This window comes from Sinocyclocheilus rhinocerous, unplaced genomic scaffold, assembly GCF_001515625.1.
Source record: "Sinocyclocheilus rhinocerous isolate Xijiao unplaced genomic scaffold, SAMN03320098_v1.1 scaffold1639, whole genome shotgun sequence".
In the NCBI taxonomy this organism is placed as follows: Eukaryota; Metazoa; Chordata; class Actinopteri; order Cypriniformes; family Cyprinidae; genus Sinocyclocheilus; species Sinocyclocheilus rhinocerous.
In genome coordinates, this window is record NW_015632472.1 from 7,156 (window position 1) to 13,568 (window position 6,413).

General features: G+C 39.4%; 1 protein-coding gene and 1 long non-coding RNA gene across 2 annotated transcripts in view; one reads left to right on the forward strand and one right to left on the reverse strand.

The window, feature by feature from the left end:
• Window positions 1-6,413, forward strand: part of LOC107742521 (zinc finger protein 664-like) — a 21,542-nt gene that overhangs the window by 6,816 nt on the left and 8,313 nt on the right. The window lies entirely within an intron of this gene.
• LOC107742523 (uncharacterized) lies at window positions 3,731-4,402 on the reverse strand. Its single transcript, XR_001640311.1, has 2 exons — window positions 4,279-4,402; window positions 3,731-4,169 (listed from the first exon to the last, which is right to left on the reverse strand). It is a non-coding gene; the product is annotated as an uncharacterized LOC107742523 (long non-coding RNA).

Consider the following 6,413-nt stretch of genomic DNA (forward strand, 5'->3'; position numbering starts at 1 on the left):
AGCGGTGTTGTTTCGGGATGGTACACCCTGATCTGGCTTGCATTTCCACCGCCAACAGTACCTTACTTGATAGGCGTGGGGTATGCTGGAAAGTTGCGATCAATGCACACTCTGATGTAAACAAGCCCAACACGCATGAGCAGCATGGCAGAACGAGTGAAGAAGAGGCTTCATTTCCCTTGTAGCATGCACAAGTGGCGATTCTTAGTCAACCAATCAATGTTCTGTAGTGAGTCTAGCTCCACCCTTTAGGTATCCCAACAGAAGGGTCCCAAAATAGCGGTTTGGTACTTCTGACAATGGAAATAGGAATAATTGTGTATCGTACTGTACTGAAAGGTACCGCTAGGTGGAACCGAGCCATTACATTTACCCAAAACCAATGGTGGCGGGCCAGTAGAAGGCGTTGTGGCACCACCCTCCCTGAGCCACACACATAAAATAATTATTTTTATTATAAATTGTATAAATTGATGTTTGTATGATACGATATTATAGGAAATGATTTGTGGAAAATATACAGTTTTCATAAATGTCCCCTCTGTCAGTCTCAAGTTCAGCTCTGGGGACGATCAAGAAATCGGCATTAGGAGGTGGGTTTATTTAGCAGTTTAGTCAACTGCTGTAAACATGTTCTAGACATGACATAAAATTTAGCCAATCAACATCCTTAAATCTTGTCCAAAATGAGTGATTTCTCTGTTGCCCCTAGTAAAGTCACTGCTGAAGTCAGGACTAGTCTGGAGGCTGAATGAAGCAAACCAGTATCTCACCAGTAAAGTTTTGATGGATGGCGATTGTAATCAACAGTAACATCTAGGAGTCGTACATTATCAGACATGTGTAAGTCTGTTATTATTAATACGCAAACAAAAACAATGCTCAACTGCTCACTCAACACATTCAGACATTTTTATTTACTTTTTTATTAGTGCTGTTCAAACGATTAATCGCATCCAAAATAAAAGTTTTTGTTTATATATGTGTGTGTGTGTGTGTACTGTGAGGTTTACTGAGGGGGCCCGGAATGCGATTTTTACCGAGGGGGGCCTGAGTAAAAATGTTGTTCAGGGGGCACACAAACCATAGCGGCGCCCCTGATTGGATGACATCTAAATATCGTGAGAGCTATAGAGAGCAGAGCAGACGGCTCCATGCTTTCAAAAGCAAAGAACAGCAAAAAACAGCCAAACCTGGTTATTTTAGGCAATTTAAACATCCTGGCCAGGACGTGTCCCCAGAAAATGGCACATCTTCTCACCTTAATTTGGGCGTCCGCCATGACACTCACTGTGAGAAATACTGTCTGCAAGCATATACAAATGGTTGGAATATCACAGCAGGAAAAGTAAAAGTTACTGAACTTTCTTGTTATTTCCCTACAGCGGCGAATGAACCGGACGTCTCGCACATTCACAGAAAATGGCTTACTTCTGCAATGAAAAATAAGGTGGATATATATCTTCCTCTGCGCTTCTCTGATTCTTCCCGCGTTTTCTCCGGTCTCCCACAGAAGGCGCGAACTCGCGTAATTCAAAAATTAACGGTCATTTCTATTTACTGACTATTTATTGACTAACTAACATTCGATTGTCTATGTCTTTAGTTAGTAATTTCGTAAAGATATAGTATATCCATGTCTTGGCAGCGCCACTGAAATAGAACGGCATTTTAATGAGAGAAATTAGGTTTGAATAAATGAATGTTTGAAAGCCCTCCACACACCCGCGGGAGCGTCTTTTCTTCTCTTCATCTATCGCTCGTACTGTAGGAGGCGCTCTGACGATCTTTAGTTCTCCGGTAAAACCACTGAAGAAAGAAAGGAGACTGAGCACTCAGACGGTAAGTGTTTAGTCCGTTTAACATTTTTCATGTGTTTTAGATGTTTACTTGCATGCTATTCTTATTTTTCTGTCTCTGTGTTTTAATGAGCTTGAATGAAGCTTTTCCTCGCCCGCTCGTCTAATGAAAAAATAACGATGGTTTTACTATCGTAACCATAACAAATGTCCTATTGTTTTACTACATTGACCAAGTTTTAACCATGAAATTTGTAGTAAACAATAGCTTTTATATTAGCAATTTTCAAAGCTAGAAAAATGCGTAGAAATGCGACAATATCTGAAACATGTAACATCTCAATTTGATAATATTCCTGCTCTGTGCTGGCTCAATGTTGAATTGAAACAAACACTCCTGAAGACATCTACATCTGAAATAAATATTTCTGAATGTTCTCTAAAATAAAATATTATTTTCTTTAATAACAAGTCAGTTCTGTGTAGTTCAGCTCTTGTTCAGTCGTATGTAAACAATCCTTTTGAGGTTAAATCAGTGTCAGTCCATTATAAATGTTTATAAGCTCAGCTTCTCTAAAGTTACACCAAAAAAAACACTTTGATAAACTGTATCAGTGCCCTCACTGCGAGATGAGCTTCAGTCTCAGATCAGATCTGATGAACCATCTACTCACACACAGCAATGAGAATCCCTATCAGTGCAGTGAATGTGGAAAACATTTTATAAGCTCAGCTTCTCTAAAGTTACACCAAAAAATGCATTCTGATGACAAACCGTATCAGTGTTCACACTGTGAGAAATGTTTCCGTAATTCGGCTCACTGTAAAACCCATGAGAGGATTCACACCGGAGAAAAACCGTACCTGTGCTCCGACTGCGGAAAGAGCTTCGCTAGTTCATTTGCTTTCAAAGTTCATCAGAGAATTCACACAGGAGAAAGACCGTATCCCTGTAGTGATTGTGGGAAGAGTTTTTATAAGCTAAGTGACTTTCCAGAATCATCATAGATTCATCATGTAATTATTTCTAGGTTGTCAAAAACAGTGTTACAGGAATGTTGTTTTATGGTTGTAAAAAGTAAAACCTATAACAAGAATGTCTCTAGGACAGGGGTGCTCAAACCTGCTCCTGGAGGGCCGCTGTCCTGCAGAGTTTAGCTCCAACTATAATTAAACACACCTGAAGCAGCTCATCAAGATCTGTGTCTGGAATCACCACTGTACCCTTGAATAGGGCACTATTTGAGAAGACAGCCATTTGTAATGGCATCCAAAACCACAGTGGACTTTACACAGTGTGCTCATTCAGTCCCACAATGCACCGCAATAAAGAGTGGACAAATGATGTACACCAACAGCTAGTGAATACCCATAATGCACCATGATGTTCGAGCCAAATTCATTTCCGTGTCTCACCAGAAGATGGCATCTGCAGCTGAATCATCCCTCTATTTTCTAAACCACTGGTCCAATGTGGCCACAGTGTAGTATCATACAGGCATAAATTCCTTTTTAATTGATTTCTAAATTACTTTAAGGTTTATGCGTGCTAGTTTCATTGACAAAGTTCAAGATTAATCTTTTTATCTTACTACTGGAACTGGCAGTTAAGTATCAAATTATTATTAAACAGTATTAAGCACAGACTATGTAAACCTGCACACTCATGTGAAGTCTGTGAATTCACTCACTTGTTTTCATTTACTCCAAGTGGACTAATGTAGGTTATAGATAGAGATTGAGGGAATAGGGGGTGATTTCAAACAAAGCAAAGGTCTTCAGACTCGCTAGAAACTTCAGGTAAGTGTGTTGGCACTAAACTCTGCAGGATGGTGGACCTCCAGGAGCAGGATTGGACACCCCTGCTCTAGAACTTTATATAATGTGTAGAAATGAATCCTCTGGATAAAAAAAAAACTGTTTTGTGACAGCTTTAAATTCACTGTAATGTGCAGATCAATGTCTGATATTGGATTACAATGTGTGTTTATGGGTTTTTAATCACAGTAACAGAATGACGAGTCCTAATTCTTTTAGCAGTTATTTAATACTTCCTAAAAAAACATGATGGCATGCAATGACCCTTATTTGCCTCAGTCACTTTGTTACACAAACTGAAATGATCCAGATATGAATATGAAATAATATGTCACAATATCAGTTTTTGGGAGTGACAACGGCATTTACTTACAGGTGTGAATCTTGGAGTGTTGGAGTGTCCACTGAAGTGCCTATGTGGTGATGTAATTTCAACTAAAACAATTAGTCAAGGGGTGGGACATATTGAGCAGCCCTGCCCCTTTTTTAAAATAGCCAAAAGCGTAATATAGATGATGTAGATCAGTGGATACCACCGGTGCCATTCACCTACTTCAGTCTGTGTGCATTGAATTTATTTAATACACGAGTTTCACAATTTGAGTTGAATTACTGAAAAAAAATGAACTTTTCCACGACATTCTAATTTATTGAGATGCACCTGTATGTCTATACCAAGTGTGCCGCACAAGTCTTGAAAAGTGAAGCCAGGGCATTTCGATCGCCCCCAGGTGGCTGCTCCAAGTATTGGTCAAACCCCGCCCTCTCCATGTAATCTAATGGGACGTGAGACAAACTAAATAAAATTTCACTTCAAATAATATATATTTTTTTAATTTTAAATAAGTTTGGTTTTAGTTAGTTGTGTGATGCTATAATAACGGGAGTGTGACGTCATGATTGACAGCTTCTCTGAGCATACTGAGGCGCAAACAGACTTTTTCGGGATCTTCAGGAGGAGATTGGAGTTGTATTTACCATATTTCAACGCAAACCTTTTATACGGCAATCACTAGACAAAAATGGGAGCTGTCAGGCTAATTAAAAAAGCTTGCTTGCGATCAACTCTGCGGGAGTGTGGGCAGGACGCAGTTCCATTTCGCTCACCACTGCGCAGACTCTAGTCCCAAATCAGCGCAATATGGCTGTGCCCTATTGGGACATTGGCGGCTTCACTTTTTTTCAACGGAAGAGAGTGTAGGTGCATCGTCCATGTTTTTTTTACAGTCTATTACTGTAATAGTCTATTACTCTATGTTCTATACCAGGGGTAGGCAAGTTCGGTCCTAGAGAGCCGCAGTCCTGCAGAGTTCAGCTCCAACCCTGAAAAAGAAAACTCACCTGCCTATAGCCTTAGTAATCCTGAAGACATTGATTAGCTTGTTCAGGTGTGTTTGATTAGGGTTGGAGCTGAACTCTGCAGGACTGCGGCTCTCTAGGACCGAACTTGCCTACCCCTGTTCTATACAGACTCGGTATGAGAAACAGCACTGATGAGTTAAAGAGATACCACCAATGATCTATAATATATAGATCATCCATCTCATCCATATCGCTATAAAATATAGTATTCTGTGTAGAATTCAGATAGGTCTGATAAGTTTTGTGGTCTGTGCCGGTTCACACATATGATCCGGTCTGTTATAGTGTCTCCGGACCAGACCACACTGTAACCACTCTGCTGTGCTATTCCAATCAAAAATAATCCTGGGCTGGTGCCCAGATCCCGGTTCCAAACAGGCCCCGAAACCTTGCTGGTCTCGAACAAGGAATCCTATGACGTCAGTAGGTGGAGCTTCCACGAGAGACCGCCGTTTAAAAGGTGCCAAGGTGCTGTCGGAGTTCAGGCAAATTGACAATAACAATTAAATATGTCAATTCAGCAGTGGTCAGCAGAAGAGACCAACACTTTCCTTCTGCAAGAGATTAACAAGCTATTCCGGTCACATGTTGGTGACGTAAAGGGTTCTGCTCCCTGCCGGTGGAAACATGAGCCAGTTCTGAACGAGTGCCACTCTTGGCTGAGCACCGGTTCCAGCTCCAGCACCAGTCTCGGCGATATGTGTGTGCGTGGGATGATGAAGATCAGAATGATAATGTTGACGATGGTGACTTTGTTCCTTTAGGTATGTTTCTTCCTTTAATGACCAGATATACTGAATTGACATAATTCTTTTAAAATTGTAAAAATATTATGCATGTGCAGACAAAGGGTGTGTGATTTTGACAAAAAATGATATCTCGATATTTTCTGGGATTTTATCTATAACTATAATTAGACGATATTTTGCTGAGTGTGTTATTGTGGTAGTATCTTAAGGACTACCGTGGACAGCTGACTCCTTAAATTTTTGATATTCTGCTTATTCTGTGTGGTCAGTTCACAGCATTGATAGAAATTAATCTTTTCCAATAAGTTTAAATAGATTTTTACCTTTTATGAGCATTTTTACCTTTATAAAGCCATTTTTTCTAAAAGTGTACATCATCTTTTAAGTCAAATTCTTAAATTTAATCAGTCAATTTGAATAATAAGACATTTGGGCTGTTACCAAACAAATTAAATCGGTACCAACAAAATTCACCTTTGCAATGCAAAGGAAACACAGAAGCTGCATCTGAAGTGCCATTTAGATGTATTTACACACTGGTTAATGTAGAGGGACATGAATGCATTTAATCTGCGGTTACAAATGCATAAATATTGTTTTGATATTTTAAACACAACATGTTAAATACTTATATTTGAAATTATAAAAAAAAAATGAAACTATACTTTAAATGTGAAAATAAAAC